The sequence below is a fragment of the Notamacropus eugenii genome, chromosome 2 (assembly GCF_028372415.1).
Source record: "Notamacropus eugenii isolate mMacEug1 chromosome 2, mMacEug1.pri_v2, whole genome shotgun sequence".
NCBI classification, from domain to species: Eukaryota; Metazoa; Chordata; class Mammalia; order Diprotodontia; family Macropodidae; genus Notamacropus; species Notamacropus eugenii.
The window spans coordinates 168,157,555-168,182,336 of NC_092873.1; the positions used below are offsets into that span (position 1 = coordinate 168,157,555).

Genomic DNA, 24,782 nt, shown 5'->3' on the forward strand with positions numbered 1-24,782 from the left:
ATGTGAAGAGAGTGATTTGAATAGAGCCTGAGATTGAATGGACGGTTGGACATTTCAAAATTATAGTTCTTAGAAGTGCTATAATTCTGAGATCATATAAGTACATGGCTAAAGTGGGATAGAAAAGGAGGCTAGTGGAATTGAAAAGGTTGGAAAATTGTTTGGTCACTGTTAAGGTGATCATCAATATGAATATTGAAGTCTTTGAAAAATCATCATTGAAAAGGATAGTATAGAGAAAAAAGACTGAGTAAGGTACTAAAATCATTGAAATAGTTGCATAAATGAAGATCAGGAGATGACAGCAGCAAGGATGGGGAGAAGTTGGTACAGAAATATGTCATGGATAGAGACTCTGCCCTTATGAAGTCTACGTACTGTTAATGGGTAGTAGAATATGTCACCAATAGGGTACAAAAAAGTATAAGACAAGATTCTATGAGAGCTCAGAGTTGAAAGATATTATTACTCTTTGTTTGGGGACATCTAGCAAAAGCTACAGATTAGAGGTGGCATTTGAATTGGGCCTTGAGGAACAAATAGGATTTTGATGGAGCAAGAATGAGAAGGCCATTTGAGAAATGGAGACTTGCACCTTTTTTTAAGGCTTAGAGGTGGTAAGACATAGTTTTTGTCTGAGGAATAAAGAATAATCCAGTTTGACTAGAGTGAAGAGGAGCACTGTGACATGAAGCAGAAAAGATAGAGAGGCTTCATTACTACTGTGGGCCTAGAATGGCAGTCTAAGGTTTTTCACTTTGTTTGGAATTGGGGAGTTACAGAATATTTGTGAATGGAAAAACAAAATCACAGCTGTAATTCTGAAAGATTATTTTGGCAGTAATGAGCATGATGACTTGAAATGGGAGGAGACTCAAGGTTCAGAAACAAATAAAGGACCCCTTCAATAACTGACTCAAGTAATAGGGAGGAGCCAAATCAAGGTGATGCCACTGGAAATGTCAAGGGATACATTAGAACTCAGTGATTGATTAGATATGAGGGAAGTTGAGGAGTCAAAGATGACACCCTCAAAGTTTTAATGTGATATCATTCACATCTAATATTTCATTTCAGTTATTCTATGAATATTATCTCATATAAAACCAATAGATAAAACTGGATTCTGTGTGTGAACATATATGCTATTGTAAAAAGAGAAGCAGCTCTACCTTCAGCAACTTATCAGTCAAAAAGAGGACAAGAAAAACATGTCTCCCCTTGATAGATAGGAAGCTGATAAAAGAAAGGACACTAAAAAGACAAATAGGGAATGCTCTGTTAACCTTCACTTTTTGTTTTTCTTTTCAAAAGGAGTCAACTATGATCAGATAAATTGATTGTAAGTCACCTCTGAGAGGAAAATGGAAAGTCAAAGCTAAAAAAAGAAAAAAAAGAATAGTGGAAGATGACTTTTAAAAGCCAGTCCCAGACAAATCAAGGTCTGAAATACTACAGCCTCGAGGTATGCATAGATGTTATTACAGGTTCATTAAGTATCATTTGTGAGGATTCTTAGAGGACATACGTGTCTTTGACCTAGAAAAAGGGCAAGTGTAGTGCTCATCCATAAAGAAGAAAATTAATAATTAGACTGATCAACTCAATTTGGGCAAATCAAGCTATCAATTTTCCTGACACAAAAGAAAAAAATACCACTTCTAATAGATGCTTTAAAAAGAGTTGAAGACAGGTAGACTATAAATAACTAAATTGGAATATGGTAAGATCACAGAAAATTGTTCTTGCTATGAAATCACAAGTAACAATTCGCTTTTCAATTCTTTTCTGTCTTTCACTGAGGCCTCCTCTTTATTTTTAAACACTCACATATACCAAGGCTCTGACCTGGGCCTTCTCTTCTGTCTTTATGTTTCCTCTTCATTCTCACCTACTCAAGCATCTGCAATCATCACTTCTCTGAGAAAGACCTCCAAAGGACAATATCTCTTAAAACTAGATCTCTAGGCCTAACCACACTCCTGAGCTCCAGCCCTGCATTTCCATGTGACTAGATCTCTACCTGTATGCATTGCTGTCAACTTCAGCTAAGGTCATCAGAGGTCTTCCAAAACATTACCTTCTCCTTAATTTCCCTTTCTTGTTGATGGTGCAGCTATCCTCTAACTCAGAAATAACAGATAGCATTGATATAATGCTTTAAGCCTTTTAAAATGCTTTACGTGTGTTAATTTATCCGATTTTCACAACAACCCTGTGAGGTAACTGATATTATCATTCTCTCATCTACATTTCCAGCTGAGGAAACTGAGGGTAAGAGTAGTTAAGTAATTTTTGCATAGTCCCATAACCAGTAAGTGTCTGAGGCAAGATTTCAAATCAGATCTTCCTGATTCCAAGGGTTGCACTCCATCTACTGAACCACACAGATCTGGTAAAAATGCATCGGACATAGTAGGTCATGAATAAATGTCAGTGGAATGGAACTGAAATCATCCTGTAGACATTTCTATTTAGGCCATGAAATCACAACAAATTTGGAGGTCTTAGTCATGATTAAGTGAAAGATAGAAATAACTTATTGGTGATTAAACTTGCATTGAGAAGAAGACAAACACATATCAAGACTTAGCTCTTAACACCATGGCATTGGTTTTGGGGGGTTAAATCATTTCCATTTAAAAGTCATTCCCGATGCATTGATGCTGTAGTTTTGAAATTTTCTATTTATTTTAATAATACAAACCTATTCATCTATAGTATGAGTAAACAAAATCAGAATTTAAGATATAACATAAATGACCAAGCTATGCCGCTAAGACAGTTTACATGATTGGCTTATCATAGGTCGGCATACTTTTCCATGTAGCCAGAGTCATAACCAGGTAAGCTAAACTGACCTTTGTCCCAGGACTCTCATATCTGCTTCCTCCTTGTAATGATCACCATTGTTCTATATTGTCTTGTATTTCTCCATAGAAGTAGTGTTTTCTTTCTTTGCTGGAGAGCAAGAACTATCTAGACCACACTTGGCAGGAGCGCTGTCCTACACACCACTAAATATTACATTGTCCCCCACCTCTACTACTGAATTTACCTCAGGCATAGTTTCTGCTTATAGCTAGCCAAACTATCCCTGGACCTCTTCCAAAGTCTCAATTACCAGAAGTGGTAGAAGGTGTACTGAAGAATTTGAATCTTTCCATATCCATCATCCCTCATTCTCCATGGAGCGTTGCAGGGTTTTTCATTTGAAATTGGCTAACATTATGTCTATTGAATGAGTCATAGCTTTTTATTATTCATTAGGTACCATAAATATATACAAGTAGGCATTCATTTTTAATGAAAGATAATGTTTTGAAAGGTAACAATGTTCTTAGAAAAGATAAGTTTGTTAATATTCTTTTAGCAAAGATTATGATTTTTCTTCTTGTAGAATATAGAATCTTCACATTTTGCCTAGATGATGGCAGAGATAAATCAGATAGGAGGAAAATTCAGAGAAGTGGTGATGGAGACAAATATATTTTTAGACAGTGAGTCAGACAAGGCCTCTCCTTAAAAAATATCTAATTCAAAAATACAGTACTTTTATCAGCTTCAGTTTATTGTCTGTGTTTAATTTAAGTGTATTAGATATGTAATGATAATATCCATATCTCCACTAGATCTGGGCAATCTACTGGAAAAGGTGATGCAATAGCAAAGGGAGTTCCCACACTAGAAGTTCCATATGCTTACAGATTCGCATTGTCAGCACACCCTGCTAGGCATTGAGCATGTAGATTGATAAATACCTAGCTTTTAAAGAGCTAACATTATAATTGATGGAGGCAGTGGAAAGGGAAGAAATGTTCAATAAGAAACTTTTTGAATTTAATTGAAGTGCTAAGTACCATACAGTGATCTTGCCTTCTGGATATCAATCCTGAAGCAAAAGCACAAATCAGAACAATAATCCTGTGTAAAAAAGAACACAGTAAAGAAATCAAGTTTTCCTAAACACTGGGTCACGAGTCAGAGGTTGTTGTTTAGACCCTTCAGTTTTGTCCAACCTTTCATAACTCCATTTTGGATTTTCTTGACATATATACTGGAGTGTTGTATCATTTTTTTCTCCAGCTCTTTTTACAAATGAGGAGCTGAGGCAAACAGGATTAAGTGACTTGCCCAGGGTCACACAATAATGAGTGTCTGAAGCCAGATCTTCACTCAGCCAATTAAAATCTGCATTACCAGAGGCCTATCACTCACTCTAGGTCTCAGTTTTCATTTGTAAAATGAGGGAGCCGAACTAAATGGTCTTCATTAAAGATTTAATTTCAGGTGGTTCCAAAAGTTTTGGTGCAGTTTTAAATTATGAAACCTCAGAAGTGTACTAGAATGTTTCTATGTGTTGTATATGTATATATGGGATGTATATATTTCGATAATCTCATGGCAGTTTAGGGGTGGGAGAGAAATAGATAAATTCATTCATTATACACACACAATAAAGCATTAACTTTTCCATAGTTTTGTGAAATATTACTGTGGAGTCCACATTTCAGTTGTACAGGCATATTTTAAAATTGGTTTGATAGTTTAGGGTTTGCTTTATTTAATTCATTTGTAGATTTGAACATATAAAACTACTCCATTTCTCTTAGTGTGTGTTCTTTTTTTATATACAAACCTATGTTATTTATACAGAGCAGCAGTTCTCACTGTGGTCTCTAAATCCCTTGGAAAACCTGAGAGCCTTTCAGGAAGTCTACAAGATCAATATTATTTTTAATAATGATACTAAGGTGTTATTTGCCTAATAAAATTCTCCATTTTCCAACTGCATATATATGAGAGGTCAAAATTTCTTCAAATTCTTCAAGCAAAGCAATACATACATATGTATATATATATAGCAACAGATTAAGAGTAGAAGCAGATATGAGAAACCATCTCCTATTGAGCCAGATATTAAAGAGATTTATAAAAGCATGTAAAACAATGCCACACCTTATACTTTTTCTTTTGGAAAATATAGTTATTCATAAAATATTTACATCTACATATGTTGGGCCTATTATTGCTATTTTAAAACTAATTAATAAATAATATTTTACATTTTATCTGTTTTAATTTCTAACATGGTTAGTGTTCATAAATAGAACCCATATAAACAAAAACTCTTAGGGGTCTTCAATAACTTGAAGAATGTAAAGGAATTCTCAATAATACTTAATAAAATAAAGTTGTCTTAAAAACAAAAAGATGAGAACCACTGGTCTACCAAAAGTAACTGTTAAGGAAATCCTACCAGTGAAGTTTGGCAATTTCTACATAAGTCAAAAAGACTTTAATGAGATGTTTGAGGTACTGAGAAGGTAGGAAATTTGCCTAGTGTTGCATGTCCAATATGTATCCAAAGTAGGCCTTAAACTGAGATCAATCCATCTGACTAAAACTGGCCTTCTATCCCCTCCTAGCATATGTTCATTTTAACTTGTTTCTTCTTGACAAAAATAGAATGTCTGTGTACAAGTCTGAGTCCTTGAAAATCTAGAGAAAAATACATAGAGTCAGATATTATGTTAAATAATGGAAATCCATCTTTGTACTCTGCTCTACAACATCTGTTGATATTGAAAGACTATATTTCCCATGTTGTCCAGGTGCCTGTGAACAATACACTATCCAAAGACTTCAGTTTTTAATCTTTTCCTTTTTTCTCCTAATGAAACAGGTTTTACTTAAAGCAAAATAAGAACCCTACACTCTGGGTCAAATTAATTTAGTCAAGTTCGGTCTTTCTGGTTTCTAAATGCGCAAGTGAAAAAGAAACATTTGACAAATAGAGAAAACAAAAATAAGAAAAATGTAGTGAAGCAGTGTTGGAGCCTCCCTAAAGAAGAATGCCTTTCAGGAGAATAGAATCCAGGAAGATTTGAGTTTTCTTATGTCGTCCTTTAGTGGAATTTTTCCAAAATCCCTTCCAACCCACTTTACCTCCAATCCATTTTACAACCCAGTCTATAAGCCTTTGGGAGTATCTCCAGGCATAGTACCAGCATCAGGTGGAAGTGACTTCCCATGGCATTCCTTGGATACTGGACTTTATGTCTCAAAGTACTCCATGATAATTCATTATCTTGTTTTATCATCCTAAAGTATAATGAATTTGTAGGTGCACAGAAATTTTTCCACCCTCAAACTCTAAATGCAATGAAAACTTTGTGATTCATGAAGAAAACAGTACAAATGTGAAAAATAATAATGAATATAAAGGCTACCAAACAATAGGAATATAATGATATATTCTTTAAGTTAGCACTTGACTGTACACATGTTATTCCTTTAATGATAAAGCAAAAACAACAAATAATTCTTGGTACTTCTCTCTAAAGAAAGAACACTTGATTTTCAAATGTGACATTTAGCTAAGGGTATCTCATGTCACAGGAAAAATTCAAATGTCCCATATTAGGAAGCCAACCTTGGATTCCCTGATTATTTATTCTTAATTATTCTTAGACCAGCAAAGCACTGTCTTTTTCATTACACATTCACGTCCACCTATACTTTAAACTTTAATTATGAAACTATGGATCCCTTCCTAGTTTTCGCTTTGGGGACAAAGCACAAATAAACTGCAAATCACTACCATTCAGGCAATAGGAAATACCCCCAAATATCACTGGGAATAATTTTTGGCTGGAATATTTACATTAGTCAGCTGTTTATAACTTCTTAATTGTAATTTTCATTTTTATTTTCCAGTTTATAGTCATTTTATTTTCTAACAGTGACTATCTTAGAAATTATTTTAATTTGGCATTCAGTTATTTCTCGGCTTTATGTTAATTTGGCATTTGCTTTCTTCCCCATGTGATGAACAGGTGAGGCTATTATTGACCCTTCCTTGTAGGATTTTTTATTCATATTCCATGCAGGGGTCAATCTACAATGGTCAATAGCTTCTTTACCTTGGAGGCTCAAGATGCTTTAAAAAGATGAGCATTTGGGCTCGTTGATGACTGCAAGTTAACCCAAAGTTGTTGGGAATATGCATAATAAGAGCATTTTGAAGAAATGAAAGAAGTTGAGGGGTATATACAACATTTATGGCTCAGTAAGGAAAAGTAGGAAGAAGAAATTACCACTTTTGAAAATAGTTTTATTTATTCTACATATACTGCTTTACTGTTGGACATCTGTCACTCATTCATAATTTATAATCTGACAGTGTTGCCTACAACACAGATATTATATGTTATTTACCCATGAGATATTACTTATATTCTGAAGAGACAGAACTTGAATGTAGGATTGTTTGACTCCAAAGCTTGCCCTCTATCTTTTATAATATACTTCCTCTCAAGTCAAGACTATCCTAAATTAAATGGATTGTAGGATTTTAGGATTAACAGTTTAGGATTAAGAGCTTGAAAGGCCTCAAAAGTCATCTATCCAACACCATCACCTTACAGATGGTGAAACTCAGGTATGGAAAAAGAAACTAACTTGTGCTTGATCCCATATGTCACAAAGTTGAGACTTGAATTCAAGTTGAGGCAAAACTCTAGGCTGACGTGTAATGCCTTTTGAAGGGAGGAGAAGAGAAAAAGAGAGAGAGAGAAAGAGGAGAGACACACAAAGACAGAGAAAGAGAAAGAGGAGAGACAGAAAGAACTGATTTTGCTGTGTTATGGCAAGATGCTAATTTTGTTTCTAACAAGCATCTAGAAGATGAGGTAGGGACTCAGGGAGGCTAAGTCACTATCAAGGACCAGTATGAAAGGTATATACTATATCTGTTTTCTCTGAGTTTGAGAGTAGTGAGATATGGAGTCCACTTCTGAGGAGTCATGAAGCTTTGGCCAGCCCCAGTCCTAAGTGCTGGTGGTAATCCCTAATTCCTGGAAGGCATCTCCAGGTGGCCATGCTACTAGACCGTGCTTATGGTAGAGCCTAGTTAATAGCTTAATCTCACTTCTAACGTTTCCCCATTGAGGCTGACCATGTAGTGAGAATAAGAAACAGATGGACAACCCAGGTTTTATTCTTGCACTTCCAAGATACTAAAACAATAAGAGGAAGGCCTTCAGGGCATTGGGTATGTCATCTGTGTGAAAGATTTCTGTGAAAATATGAACAAGAATTGCAAAGCAGAAGGAAGTATAGGGGAGTTTTATTATGTCTAAATAGGAAGACAGCTATCAGTGAATCATATATTGATCAAAGTATCAAATTATGGCTTTTCCCCATAGAATGGAAGGTTATTAAAGCTGCCATTTCGCTGGAGTCCCAGAACATACCAAGAGAACTCAGTAAAATGATTGAGTAAAACCCTTTCAGGAGAGGATAAACACATGAGAATTTATTGAGACAATTATCTTATGTCTGAGGACATGAGGAGCTTTTGCTGAAAAATGTGATGTGAAAGCCAGGTTCAGGATCAAAGTTTCAGGTAAAGGGAAAAGGTGATCATGTTGCTTCCTTACTTTCTATTTATTAGAGGGATTGAAGTTACCAGGTCCACAGGAAGATGCAAGCTGAGGAAGGACATTGCTCTCTATTAGAATATTGATGGTTAGGCTAGTAGTGTATCTGACTTTCCACCTTAAAAAATTTTGGTTGAAAAATCAGGAGGATTTGATACTGATATTTGGATATCAAACTGAAGTAACAGTCAATCAACACTGTTATTTTATTTTGGCTATCATGTACTAGTCTCATGTGTACAGATATGTGTGTATATATACACATACATGGATACATACATATAAATCTACCCATTAAAAGATGTTGTATGAAGATTTCAAGAATACTGGGAAAAATGAGAACCTGGCCATCTCAAAAGTGACTACTTCACCCACGTAAGTTTTTACCATATTCCTTCTTCACTGCTTTGGCAGGCAAGTGGTCTTTTAAATTAAAATAAAAGTAGGACATATATTGGTTAAAGTCATCCAAGGTGAAGCGAGTAATGACTATTGGTGGTACCAGTGATGAGTAACTTTCCCCATGATGAACAACCAAGCTTAGTATTGCTACTACATCCTTTTCTCTTAAAATGAACAAGCTCCTAGACAGACACATGGAAAAAGACACTAGTACTTATATCACCCAGTCAACCAACAAGCATTTTTTAAGCATCTGTTGTGTTCCAGGCGGTGGGGTTGCAAAAGAAAAAAAAGATAATGTTTTCTGCTCTCAGTAAACTTCCATCTTATCAAGAAGAGACAATATGAACATAGAAGCACACACACATATATACATTTATGAGTATATAATGTATAGACATACAGTATATATGGTATATATACTGTATGTATTGTATATAGATCTAATGTCTGTGTATATATACACACATGCATACATGTATGTATATGTGCACATACACATATGCATGGATATATGTGGTTATATACACACATATGTATATGAATCATATACATATGCACACATATACACATATATCTATACACACATATGCATATATGCATACACATATAATGCAATCTACAGTCTACATACATAATACACACATGTATACATACATATGCATATATACACATATACGTATGCATGCATGATACACATATGCATATATAGATATAGTAGATGTTCTTACCTGCCAAAGAAGTGAAGAAAGAATATGGTCAGATCTATGCTGAATAAAGAAGTAGGTCACTTTTGGTAGGGCTAGTCACTTTTCCCAGTATTCTTTAAATGCAAAATCTTTAAATCATTATACATCTTTTAACAGACAGAGTTTACCCAACAGTTGAAATTGCACTTACAAATCACTTTGGTTTTTTTTTTTTTTTTTTTTAGGAAGGGAGTCAGGGAGACCAAATATGAGTTCATTTGTATAGCGTATTCCCACTGAAGAATTTCTCTCTACCAATTTGTGTAATCCTGGGACACTGAGACTTCCCAAAAGTCACACAGCCTTTGTGACCTTGAGCCTATGAGACATCTCTATGTGTCAGAGATGGAGTGTGGGGTAGGAACCAACCAGAAACTAAGGTCTTACCTTCTTTGTGACCCTGTCTATCCATTATGCCAAACTGTCTCTCAATTCTAAATCTGTCATACAAACTATATTTTTAATCTTAAAAATTAAGTAGCAGTTCCTTAAAAACCAATAGATTTTAAGGTACTTGATATAAGATCTGAAAGTCTTTGACCTGACTGATTAAGGAAGAAAGGTAATAAGTACTTACATAATGCTTACCAGGGATGTACACACAGATAATGAGGTTGATGTACACATTTCCAGAGCTAGCTCAGTGTTTGGGAGGCTCCAAAGGAAAGTGTGAGAAAGAAGAGGTATTAGACTGCTTACCAAACTGAAGGTCTATAAAGCCATTATGCTGACCTCATTGTATGTTTGTTAAACTTGGAAAGTCTACTAGTGCAATTCCAGGAAATGGAATTGCTTCCATTTGTATTGTCTGAGGAAGAATCTGAAGATCATTTGGCAAAAGGTACCAGACACTGAGGCCCTTTCTTGAGCTAAACTGCCTTGAATTCAAACTCTACTGCAGAGAGTGCAATTCCAATGGGCTGGCCACAGTGTTCAAATGCCAAACCTATGATTGCCTAAAAAACTGTTTTACAGAGATCTCACTTAAGGAAGGCACTTACATGGTGGTCAGAAGCAGTGATACAAGGGCATTCTCAAGGTCTCTCTGAAGAACTTTGAAATCAATTGTGTGACATGGGAAAGGCTAGCAAAGGACCACATAACATGGTGTGCCCTCCTCAAAGAAGGCACTGTGCTCTATGAGTGAGGTAGGATTGCAGTAGCTCAGAAGAAATATAAGATACACAAGTGTAGAGACATCTCCATTTCAAATGTTTACATGGACTCTTTGTGCCCAACCTGTGGTAAAGTGTTCTGAAGTCATATTGGTATGATCAGCCAGTCAGACACACTATACTTTGCCTCCAACCTAGTGATGTCACTTTGGTCCTCTTAGAGAGTGAAAGAAAACAACCAACCATTATGTCAGGCAGCATGCGAAGTGTTTTACAAATCTTTCATTTGATCCTCACAATAATGTTGAGAGGTAAGTGGTATTATGTCTTATTTTACATTTGAGAAAATTAAGGCAAATCAAGATTACTTGACTCCCAGAGTCACATTAGCACATAAGCATCTGAGGCTGAATTTGAACTCTGGCCATCCTGACTCCTGGGCAATTGCTCCATCCATTGTACCACCTACCTATCCCGCTAGTGCCTTCTTTACTTCTGAGACGGCTTCCAACTTACCTTGTCGATATGTATATAGTTTCATGTTGTTTGCTTCATTAGAGTGTAAGTTTCCTGAAGGCAGGGAATGTCTTTGCCTTTTTTTCTGTATCTCCAGTACTTATTCTATAATAATAGTTTAACAAATGCTAGTTGACTTAATTTGCTGAATTTTAGATTAGGAAAGAGAGGCCCAAAGAGGTTAAATGATTTACCTAAAATTACATATATAGTAGCATTTCAAGTGGTATCTGAGCTCAGGTTCTCCAACTCCAGAGTGAGTGCACTTTTCTCTGTGTTTTGTAGACTGAGTAAGTGTTGTTACTATTGGATTATGGCCACTAGACTTAAAAAGAGAGACTAGGTAACATAAGGATTTTGAATAATGATAACTGACATTTATATAGCAATTAAGATATATTATCTTTTTGGCTTTTCCTCAAATAACTCTCTGAAGCAGCTAGTATAGCTATTAGGACTTAGGGAAACTAAGGCACAGAGTGTATTAGCTGTCCTTGTACATGTTTAGTGGTTAGTTCATTTGTTTGTTTCTTTCTAATAGTTTGCCTAAGGTCAAGCAGCTACTGATGGACAGATTCAGGCCTTAAAACATGGCTCTTCTGATTCCCTATCTGTACATTACACTACAGCTACCTATGCCCTTGTCTATACAGGAAGTGAAAAGAATGTAAAATTATAAAACCATACTATGTAGCCATCCTACTTAGCTGACCCAGTAACAGTCACCAATTTATAACTTTATTCATCGTGAGGCAGAATCAATAAACTAGCCAGTGTTGTTCTACAGATGAAATCCTGTCCTTACACATCAATCTCTTTCAATTGCCTTTTCCAGTTTTTCAAGAATCTATAAATATCTGCATATGTTTCAGTATAATCTGTTTCTATTTGTTGTAGGCAAAAGATAGTCAGCTAATACCCATAAGCAGGGGAAAATGATGAGAACCATAATTACATCAGATCATGTTTGCCATTCTATTTTCTACCATAAGCATTTGTTGTTTTACCTAAAAACAATACCCTCTGGTTTCCATCACTTATTTTGCTTATGGCTACCTGCCAATAACAAGTAGTATGCTTGAATTTTACAAGCTTCATTTGAATTTCACACCTTAGATTACCTAGAAAGAATTTAGTTTACATTTTCTGGGAATTGGAGTCTTCAGGATTAATTAATATAAATGAATAATTGTCTTTAGGGCAGTTATGAAGAGTTCTCCACACTCTTCTATTCGAGTTCAGGACCATATAATACAATTTTAAGATCCTTAGACAGTGGCATGGTGGAAGAAGGTGCACCGTTGGGCTTGGAGCCAAAGACCTTGAATCAGAATCTTTACTCTTCCACTTACTATTTGTTTGATATTGGGCAAATTATCTTACGTCCCTGGGCTCAGTTTCCTTAGCTACAAAATGATAAGTTGATTCAGAAGACCTCTAGACCTCTCGGCTCTAAGCCTGTGATTTCCAAATAAAGCTACCAAAGAGGAACTGGAACGTAGTTAATAAATTTGGTAACCTCTTCTTTCTTTAGGATATTGATCCTGATTCTGTGAGTCACATATACATACCTCTGCATTCTCACCCTATCATATTAATGAAAAAAAGTTGAAGTAAAGACCGTATATACTTTGAAGGAGGGGCAAGGAGAGACCAAAAAAAACCACGACTTACACTTCACTTTGTAATTTCTGCTAGCTTTTCTCCAGTAAAATAACTCCTTCGCAAATTAACATCCCTGGCACCTTCACTTAGAATTACATTCCACTAATCATGAACTCCAGTGGGAACTGTGTTAGGAGGAAGATTCAAAAGTCATAGAACAAAAAAGAATTGGAAGACGGTATTAAGTCTTAGGACAAAGCATGTAAAAAAGGAAACAACCACAATATTATCCAATTCATAATTTTATAGATTTACGTAGAACAATACTTCACTGGTCTTCTTGCCTTCATTTGACAGTTGAAGAAATTGAGGTTTAGAGAGGTGAAATGACTTTTTTAATATCAAATTGGAAATAAGTAGTAGAGCTGAGATTTGAACCTGTTTACTCTGACTCTAAATTCAATGTTCGTGCCCTTGGCTCGTTCAGTTCTAGGAGTAAAGTAACCAGAAACTACTGTGAAAAACAACAGCCCTTCCTTTGTATTCTATGTGTTGACAGGTTATTTATATGAAGTAGTAAATAAATCAGGATTTATAGATTTCATGGCTTAAGGTAATTAAAATATACAAGGGATGCTTTGTTAAGTTAAGGATAATGGTAAGGAAATTTGACCTAACAGAAGTGTTTTTGAAGTATGGACATTTAATTTAGTCTACAAAAAGTCTAGATTTCCTTTCTACTGCAAATGTACCATCAGGATGTTTTCCTGCGGTTAGTTATGTGCGGTTAGGCGCATATCAGTGTGCCTGCAGTACATCTAAGATGATAGGAAGGTAACATAGTAAGCATAGCTCAGGAATCAGAGCATTTGGGTTAAAATTCTCTCTCTGAAACTTGTCTTTTGGTGTGAATAAGCAAATCACTTCTTACCCATGGCTTCTGTGCAAAATGAGGAATGTGGTATGTTATGATCAAATTATTTTTAACTAGATGGTCTCCAATGCCCTTTCTAATCTTAGATATTAGACCCTATGAACCAACATTGCCTGCATATCCAATCATAAATTTGATAATACTTGTAAAGCAATTAGCCTGTACTTAATAGGTCAATACTTGATAAGAACCTATACTTAGTAAACAGAGAGCTTAGCACAGTGTGTGACACATAATGTTGTTGTTCAGTCATTTCAATTGTGTGACTCTTCATGACCCCATTTGAGGTTTTCTTGGCAAAGATACCAGAGTGATTTGCCATTTCCTTCCCCAGCTCATTTTATAGATGAGGAAACTAAAGCAAACAGACTTAAGTGACTTTCCCAAGGTCACACAGCTAGTAAGTGGCAGATACCTGATTTGAACTTAGGTTCTCCTGACTCTAAGCCTAGCGATGTATCTACTGCACACCTAGTTGCACATGACACAGAGTAGTCCATTAATAAATGCTTATTCCTTTTCCCCTTCCACTCCCATCATTGGAATGCAGATCTCTTATAAAAGGAGAACATCTTGTTTCAGTTTTTTAAAATGATTTTTCTTTCTGTCATTTCTTTTAAATAACCTAGATTCAAATCTCCAATTGGACATTGCTTACTATTGCTTGAACCCTCTCTATTCTACTAGGTGATAGAATATACTTGCTTGTTGCTATTTCCAGTACCAAACTAACGTAAACCCTAGGAGATCTTGAGAGTTGGCAGAAAGGAATTTTGAAAGAGCTGAGAGAGCAGTAAGCAGGTGTAGTTAATCTGCTAGGGTGCGTGAGCTCCACTCACCATTCAGATATGAGCCCCACTTAATCCACTGGCAGTGTTGGTTGAAGAAGCAAAAAAATCAGGGCTGAGGACATGCTCTTTTCCATAAATACCTCCAGACACACACACACACACACACACACACACACACACGCACGCACGCACGCACGCACGCACGTTCTTTCCAGTGCTGGCACTTCTTGAATTCCTAAACACAGGATGCCATGTCATATGCTAATTGGCTTCTCTGATCTCTGCAGAAAGGATATATGGATCCCATCCAAGATTAATAACTGTACATCTGTTACTTTTACAGTGAAGCAGATTTGTGATCAATAGACCTACACATGTATCTGAAATGATCAGCGGTACTGAATGGAGCTAACCATGTAATTACAGAAAATGGGCCTTTTGGCAAGTTATCTGTGTCTCTCCAGTCATTCAATGATGTCTGACTGCTGTAAGATTATGAGTGTTCCAAAATACCTACTCTAGGAAAAAAGAAATCTGATTTTTCATATGTCCCCTGTTAATTATTCTTTCTAGTATGGCATGCTTTTCTGTAGTGTCCTACAAAGAGCCCTGAAAGTAGGATACCCACTTCAACTCCCTTGGTCACAATTTCTATATCTGTAAAAATAAGCTGAGTTGAACTAGGTAATTTCTATATGTCTTCTTGCTCTAAAATGTGAATCTGTGATTAATCTAGGAAGGCAGTGGGGGTGGGAGGAGTATCTTAGATAGACATTAAGATAACATTTTTTTTTTTTGTATAAAAGTGTTGTTTTTGGACTGTTATCCTGTCAACATGACAGTATTTGCCAAGGTGACTTTGTTGGAAACTTTGTTTCTCTGGAAGCCTCCAAAATCTCCATTAGCCTTCATATTCTGAGGGAAATGATGGGAGTGAAAACATTCATAGAAACAATAAGATCTTTACAAATGACAGATGTCAGCAGGGTTGGTTTCTGGCATAGACTTAGGCACAGCTGATACAGGAGAAATATTGCCAATCATCCCTTGAGTCCCAGTTCTTGTTTGAATGTTCTTGCAGTACACAAATGAATATGAGATCTAAAAACAACAGCAAAACAAAAAACCCCATAAAATCCAGCCCTACAAAAAAGCAAGAAAGTTTTCATTTTCGTAGAGGCAGCTAGATGCAACACTGGATAGATTGTTAACCTTGGAATTAGGAAGGCCTGAGTTCAACTCCAACCTTAAACACTTACTAGCTAGGTGACTAGCTGGGTTAACATGTTTCAGTTTCCCTAACTGTAAAATGGGGACAGTCATAGCACCTATCTCACAGAGTTGTTGTGAGGAACAAATAAGATAATATATGGAATGTTTAACACAGTGCCTGGCATATGGTAAATGCTTAATTAGTGCTTAATACTCTGCTATAATAGGATGCATGATATCCTAATAACATTCAGTACAAGATCAGATATAAAATCCTATACTTGGCATCTGAAGTTCTTCACAACCTGGTCCCTTTCTACCTTTCCAGACTTATACCTTACCTCCACACACATTATGATCCAGTAGCAATGGCCTTCCTAACTCAGTCCTCTATCTCATGTCTTCATGCCTTTCCACTGGCTGTGCCCTTTTCCTGGAATACCCTGCTCCTTATCTCTGTCCATTAGTTTCCTAGGCTTCCTTCAAGACTCTATACCCTTCACTTTCTCTACAAGGCCTTTTCTGATTTCTCCAGCTGCTAATGCCATCCAGTTTTTCAAATTACTTCATTGTTTCTTTGTATATTTTACTGTAACTATGTTGTCTCTCCCATTAGTATGTATAATCCTTGACTGCAGGAAACATCTCTTTTTGTTTTTTTTTTTTAACTGTCCAGCACTTAACGTGGTGCCTGACACATAGTAAATGCTTAATAAATGCTTGTTGACTGAATGCCTAAAGAGTTCTTTCCTATAGATGGAAATCCCAAGATATAAAAATGTGTTTATTCAGCATCACATCAACCAGAAATCCCTATTAATCATCACTCTCAAATTGTTCATTCTGCATTTAACTTTTATGCAAGACTGGCAGTTTCAAGTAAACGGTATCATAGCAAGGATTTAAAGTTTTGTTTTGTTTAAGAAAACAACTTAATGAATGACCTGGTGATATATGAGAGATTAGAACTTGTTTTCTAGACTTTTTATGTCTTCAGTGGGGATAGAAGTTAAGTCTTGATATTCAAAATAACTCTGAGTCTTTGAATTTTAAAGTGTCAAGGGCTAAACCAAGAATTATTATTCTTAGTATTATTATTATTATAAGTAAATGGTGAAAATGATATATGGTATCTGAGACAACTATCTCAACCAAGATATTTGTTTAACCAGAGTGCTACCTAGTCCTACTGTGACAAATTACCATATTTTAATTTCTATGAATCTTATATAAAATTGTTATGAAATATTAGAATGTTGTCATGGTAATAAGATTCCTCAAAATAGGATCTCTCTCAAGGAGTTAGTTTCCCTTTTATAAATGTTCATTAATTGGGATACATTAATTTGGCACAGTAATATTAAGCATGAACAAAACTAAAACTGAGCTTTCAATATAATTAATAGTATTAAACATAATTACAGAGAAATCTTCCATCTGCCTTAAAGAACAAACTTATTTTCAAGCATTCTGTATCAGGAATATTCTGGTAAATGTTTAATAAGCAGCTGTCTAGAAGAAAAAAAAAACAATCTACACAGCACATATTTTTAAGACTAATTTGCATTATTAAGATTTACTCCTAGGTAACAAAAAGTTGTCTAGATAATCAAAAAATAATAAACAAAGCCCTGATTTGCAATATTTCCCCATTCCCAAGGTGTCATTTTTCCAAATGAAATTTAATAATCAGCTCTTGATTGTTACACACCCTTTCTTTAGGTTTTCTTCTTTACATAATCAATGATGTACTAATTTCAAATCATTCTTGGCTGGTCACTAAAGAGGGTCCCAGAAGACATCAACTTTATAACTATTTATCAAATCCATCATAATATATGCTAAAAAGGATTATAATTGTATTATCTTCAAAATATACTCTAAATTATACTTGTAATATGGACTTTCTATTCATATTATTAACATTTTATAGTCTTTTGCATTTATTTCTTTGAATCAATGAAGACATATCTAGGGATAAAAAAAGTTATACAGGTAGTGTATATTACAAAATTGAAATACTTCAGATTTATTGAAGTCTTAAGATTTATGTTTTCATCAATAGGATCACTCCCTGTATCAGTAGAGGAGTTTCCCCTTAAGATAATGTGAATTCTTAACTGAGGCCTCTAAACCTTTTCATTCTTAATTTTTTTAAATGGTATTTCAATAAAATCAATTTCCTTTCTAAACTGATGTAATACATACATTTAAAAATATTGTGAGATGGATCTGTAACATACACATGAACATACACACATGCATGTGTACTCACACAAGGCTAATAACCTCCGCTCTATAACTTGGTAGGTGGTATTCCACAGTAACTTTGGCCAAAAAAAAAAACCAAACCATCACCCGGCGCATAACCTGCTAAAGAGCCTCTCAGTAATACCAGTTTTCTCTGGGTAGTATAAATAATGAAGTATTTCCATTTTTAAATTATAGAATTTTTGATTGGAGGCTTAAGAGTAGCACCTCTAAACTTGATTAGGCTGATCTTTGGACAATAGACAAAGATCATTGTGAAGGACTTTAATAGAAAATATAAAACTAATATTTAGATTGATTGCACACTATCTTCTTTGCTGAATATAACAAAAAATGTTTCTTTTTCCTTTTCCTCTTAATAAACTCAGCATACCCTGCTGATGGTCTCCTCATTTATATTCATTGGGTTTTCTTTAGAAATCTTCTAAACTGTTCCTTTCATAAGCATATCATTAATCAACACGGAACTTTTATTTGTTTATCCCCTTTTCTTATCCAGTCAAATATTCTGTAGGATTGGCTTTTTACAAGTGCCCTCAATTAGATAAGACCTATATGTGGCTATCGTTATCCCATTCTTGCCATCATCATGCCATCCTTGATGGCTCCTCCACTTGTGACATGGGACTTCTCCATTCTTGGGCTCCTGAATGATGAGAGTGCTCTGTATCTTGTATGTACATTGTTATTTCCATGTCGTTTCTCCCATTGGAATGTGAGCTCCTTAAAGGCAAGTATTAGGTTTTTGCCTTTTAAAAAAAAAATGTCTACTGTTTAGCAGAATGCCTAGAATATGTTTAATGTTTAATAAATATTTAATAATGATTGTGATGATGATGATGATGATGATGATGATGATGATGATGATGATGATACATCTACCCCAACCCAGACCCACCAAGCTATTTATTCAGGTCATCTTCACTCCATGCCCCTTACCTCAGCCTCCATCTCCAGTCAAAACTCTATCAATTACTCTGGGCTCCTGTTTGGTGAGAGTCCTCCATATCTGTTCTGATCCAGATCCATCACATTGCTTTCTGATCACTTTTCATCTCATGCCACCATTATACAACCTTCCCGTTGTTTCTCTCTCTCTCTCTCTCTCTCTCTCTCTCTCTCTCTCTCTCTCTCTGTCTCTCTAATTCCTGCTGTAACTTTGGGAATAGTAATCAAATCACCACAGTGATTCTCAGAAAGATTGCATCAAAAAATTGTTCTAAGCATACTTTAATCATCTGGTTTCCCAGAACAAAACATCCTTCCCTAATCACTTCTCCCCTATGTGGACTTTCTTCTCTTATTAGAATGTAGGTCTTAGAGATCAAAGAGTATCTTACTTTTTGTATTTATATCCTCTCAGTGCTTACTATAGTGACTAGAATATAATAAGTACTTAATAATAATAATGGCTAGCAGTTATATAGCAATTTAAGGTTTGTAAAGCATTTTACATATATTATCTCTTTGGGGATTTTATAAATAATTTTTCAATCCTTCCTATGCACAGAAAAGAGTAGGATTTAAGTGTCTTGGTGGAAGCACACTGTACTGCAATAAAGAGGCCAGAATTTTCATCATGACTCTTCTCTCTAACCATCTGAGTGACTTTGGAAAAGTTATTTCCCATCTGTATACCTCAGATTCCACTGGAGACTGAAGGTCTCTTCCAGCACAATTATTCTGCAACTCTGGCATGTGTATAAAAGCTCAGGCTTAGCTTTCTGTGCATTTTATATACTTAAATTTTTATACACCAACCCTGATTAGACCATATTGCATTCTTCCTCCTACCCTTGCCTCAGCTTACATTTTCTGTTGTTCTTATCTTTAGAAGAATGACTGCTTCTCTTATTCCCTTTAAGTATCTCTACCTTCCTCTCAGCCTATACTGCCCAACTTTACATGGTTTTTTTTAAACTTAGAAGTGGTATTTTTTTTATCATATTTTAAATAAAATGAACTATGGTTATGTAGTGCCTTGTTATGTATTATGTTTATATAAGATCATTCATTTCCAAGGGTTTCACATATATGTATTAAAGAATAACATACTCCCTACTGTCAAAATCAACTAGAACAGCATAAAGGGCTGATTAGTGCAGGCACTCCTCCCTTGGCTTAGCAACAATGAACTGAGATTACCTTAAAACAATTTTTCCAAGAAAATTCTCCAAATTTGTTTTCTTACATACTTCAAAACACGCCTGCAAACTATGCAGCCTTCATCTACCTCCCTTAACTCACATGCATTTGGTTTCCAGTTTTTGATCATTCATATATCCATCTGTTCACATTAAATGCATATGTTGTCTAAGGCTTCTTTCTCTGAGGATGCTGAACTCACATTGAACTGATATTGAGCAAAACATTGAGCTGACTGACAATTAGATTTTTTCAATGACTAGAAACCCAGGTTGGAATTGAAATGGGATTTCCAATGGGATTTGGAAAAAGAACTCAAGTTTATCAAAGTTTATTTATGTTAGTAGAGCTAGTCAACATTGCAGAAGATTAAATGAAGTAGGGAGAGTCCAAGTCAGAATGTCTAAGGAATTCCAAGCAGGATGAAGTTTAAAGATACACCATGAAGTCAATTCCAAACTTTGCATTGGTTGCAATCAGCAAGTAGAATAAATTGAATCAAGGAGAATTTTTAAATACATAAAATATCAACAAAAATTGTAATAAACTAACTCTCAGAACAAAGGCTTATGTTTGCCCTCACTAGAATGTGAGCTCCCTGATGTCAAGAACTATTTCTTTTGTTTTATGCTTGTTAAATTCAATTTAATTGAATTTTAAAATGTACCCAGTAAATGGTGACCAACTTTTCCAACAGTAATAAACTTTGCTAAGTCCTATATTCATAGTCATTACAAAGGAGTACATTGGTTTCTTTCTTAACTGATTTGTATGAACCTTTTACAACTACTTTCCAATAATGCTTTTGAAACATTTCTTTTTCCCAATGTAAAGGCAATATTCAAATACTCTTCATTCCCTCTAAGGTACAAGGGTCGGGGGGAGGCAATGTGCTTGTTTTTTGAAGAAAAAAATGAGAAGTATCTGTTTATTCCAGGTGCTAAACAGTTTGAGGCCTGTTTCCAAGTCATCTAGAATGAACAGGCAGCCAAAGAACTTGCAGGAGAGAGAATGAAAATGCTGCCAGCACCCAGAGACCCAAGGCAAGAGTATAAAAAGTCTTCCTAGCTCCAAATTTTAAAGCCTAATCACATGCAGCTGGATTCCAGATCCTATTGGGTCATACATCAGGTAGTTCTGGTGGCAAGACTGAATTCTACCGACAAATCCTGAATCTTGACATGATACCACCCCATCAGCTGGCATCAACAAGGTATTAGTTCAAGAGGGACAGTCCAGGCAACTTTCCATTCAGTGAGAATCAATGTAGTCCATTGTTGCTTGCATTTTTTGAGTCCTAATTATTATCTGGTAACTTACCTATGAGATGAAATGGGTAACTCTTAGGGCAGTGACTTGGCAGTTTGTCTTTTTTTTCCTTCTGAGTGAAATTCCTTCAGCCATTGTAAGATAAGGAGGAATCAACAAACACAATAATTAGAGCAAGTCCAACCAGTTTGACTCAGTGGAAATCTTTGTTACTGATGACTAAATGACTTGAAGTAACATCATTGTCACTGCTAGTCTGAACTCGATATTAAAAGACAGGTGGATTTAGAAGAGTCTAACCCTTTGTTATAGAAGAATTGTACACTTAAGATAAGTAGGCTTAACTACAGCCGGGTGTTACAGTATTGCCTTCATATCCTGTCTTTGGATGATGAGACATTTACTAAAGCATTAGATTCCTTTTTTTCTGGCTCAGTATATTCCCAAGAATGACTTGCATTCCCATAATACCATAATTCAGAACTCCTGTATATGCCATAATTTTAATACATGTTATAGTTTTGCCAATAATAAATATTTCATTTCCCACAAAAATGGATTTTTGGTTTTTGGCTAGACCAAACTTTTTATTTTTTCTAACAGTTTCCACACTTCTAAGATCTTATTGAATAGGATCACATATCTAGAGCTGGAAAGAAACCTAGAGGTCATCTTCTTCAATGATCTTACTTCACAGATGAAGAAACTGAAACTTAGGGAGGTTAAATCCTAGGATTTGAACTCGTGTCTCTGACTGCAGAGCTAGAGCTCTTTATTTTTTTACCATGCTACTTTGCTTTTGTCAAAGGGAGGAAATCAGAAGGTTATTAGTATAAAATTTTAAAAAAATCTAAAATTTATGATGCTATCACTTTCTTTCAAAACTGAGTGATTTTTTCATTGAGAACACCGAAAAAACTCTACATGTTCCAGCAAGAATCATCAATTTTCTCAACTGACAAGTTCGATCCATTTGTTAGTCATAACTAAAGTCAACCTTTGTTAGAAGAAACAACTAACTTTCTTCACCTTAAAAAAATATATATGTATCAGGGATTAACAAAACAAAACAGTCATATATAGAAAAGCCAACAGACACAGAAATCAGTGATTAGTCACTTATTTCCCTTAAAGTCACAGTTCGCAGAATCTATTTTTTATTAATTGTACTATTCTCACAGCAAATAGTATTATAAAATGTTACTTAGAGAGGTGGAGTGAATGTAATGGATGGAAGAGCAGACATGCAGTCAAGAAACCTTGGGTTCCAGCTGTGCCCATCTGTATTCTATATAACCCTCAGTAGCTCTTTTAACATCTTAACCAGAGGTGGATAATAGCGCAATGGATAGAGCACCATGTCAGAAGTCAGGAAGACCTGAGTTCAAATACAGATACATACTGGCTATGTGACCCTGGGCAAGTTGCCATTTGTCTCAGTTTCCTCTGTAAAATGGCGGTAATAATGGCACCTCACTTTCACAGTTGTGAGGATCAAATGAGATATTATTTGTTAAAAAATGCTTAGCAGAGCACCTGACACATAGTAGTTGTTCAGTCATTTTTCAGTTATGCCTGGCTGTCTGTGAGCCCATTTGGGGTTTTGTTGGCAAAGATGCTAGAGTGATTTGCCATTTCCTTCTTCAGCTCATTTTACAGATGAGGAAACTGAGGCAAACAGGGTTAATTGACTTGCCCAGGTCATACAGTTACAAATGCCTGAGGCTAGATTTGAAATCAGGAAAATGAGTATTCCTGGCACTTTATCCACTGTATCACCTAGCTGTCCTCTGGCACATAAAACTGCTTATTCCCCTCCCTTTGACCTCTAAGTTATCTAATGGTATAGCTTACAATTGAGTTGGAAAACAGAGATGTGACTGATTCTACACTGGGAATTCACAACACCATGAAAATAGCCTTTATGAACCGTAAACCTAATGCCAAATGTGTTTTCAAAAAAGTGTATCCAAAGTCTTCCTGACTGTTACCCCGTAAGAGTGGGTAAAGGATAAGGATACAGTTCATGATGAACAAAACAGAAGAATTTTAGGGGTAGAAGGCTGAAGAGTACTTCAAGTATTAGTTAGATGAGGGCACTGACTAAAGCACCTCACTCAAGTTCTACTATGGATCAGTTTTAAACATATGACACCAAGGCTTATCTAGATACATGTTAAATTATTGTCAATACCTTAGAAAACATGAGCTCCATAATTTATCCTGAAATTTTTTTTTAAAATCTGAGTAATAAAAATAATGCATTTGTTTTTATTTTTGCAGGGGTGACAAAATGGATGGAAAATGAGCCTTGGAGTCAGAAAGATGAGTTCTGACACAAACTTGCTACACGATCCCAGATAAGTTATTGAATCTTTCCGTGCCTGTAGGTAGGTAACTGTAAAACTGCATGTAATCCCAATCCCAAAGATCGTTAGTATGGAATAGTGTCTTCATAAGTGGAGACTAGTGCCTCATGCCTTTGTGAGGAGGTGGACAGAATTGACAGGAGCATGAGAAAGGAGAGCTTTTCAGTTCCCTTCAAACTTTCTGGCTTCCCTTGCTACTCTACATTGGTAGAGGGAGTTTCTTCACCAGAAATTTTCCTATAAGCATGAAATCACAAGTGCAGTGCTAAAAAATAAATTGGACAGGGACTAGACCTGAGATTTCCTTAGTAGAGGGAAACCCCAGGGAAGGAAATTTTCTCTGCCAATTCAGGTCAGCATTTGTTAGAAGAGAGAGATCAAGTGACTTGCCTAGAGTAACAGAATTAATACCTGTCAGAAGCAGAACCTAAATCCATATGGGTCTTCCTCACTCTGAGACTAGTTCTTTACCCATATATTGAGCTTTGTTGTTTAAGTTATTCTTGCTTGTCAACCAATATCTTTGACCTTTTGGAATATTGTATTACAATATCTCTCCTTTATTGTCTAAACAAGTTTTAAATGATCCTGACTGTGGTTCCTTGGTTCTTAAGCTCTTTTTTTTCTGCATTCTTTAAATACTTTTCTTTGACCTAGGAGCTCTTGATTTTGACCATCACATTCCTGGACTTTTACCTTTTGGGGTTCCTGAGATGATTATTGGATTTTTTTTCTATGTTTATTTTGCCCTCAGGTTCTAAGAGATCTAGCATGTGTGGATTTAAGAATCCTTGAAATATAATTCCTACGTATGTTTTGTAAATCATGTTTTTTTAGGGAGTCTAATGATTCTTACAGTTATCTATCCTTGAATTGTTTTCCAGGTATTTAATCAGATATTTTACATTTTCTTCTATTTTTTAATCTTAATTTTCTCCTAAATTTTCTTATTTTCTCAGG

General features: G+C 35.6%; 1 long non-coding RNA gene across 1 annotated transcript; it reads left to right on the forward strand.

Annotated features, from left to right (window-relative positions):
- Positions 1-1,316: 1,316 nt before the first annotated feature.
- On the forward strand, positions 1,317-24,095 carry LOC140526548 (uncharacterized). Its single transcript, XR_011974417.1, has 3 exons — positions 1,317-1,465; positions 21,122-21,397; positions 23,737-24,095. It is a non-coding gene; the product is annotated as an uncharacterized lncRNA (long non-coding RNA).
- The last annotated feature ends 687 nt before the right edge of the window (positions 24,096-24,782 follow it).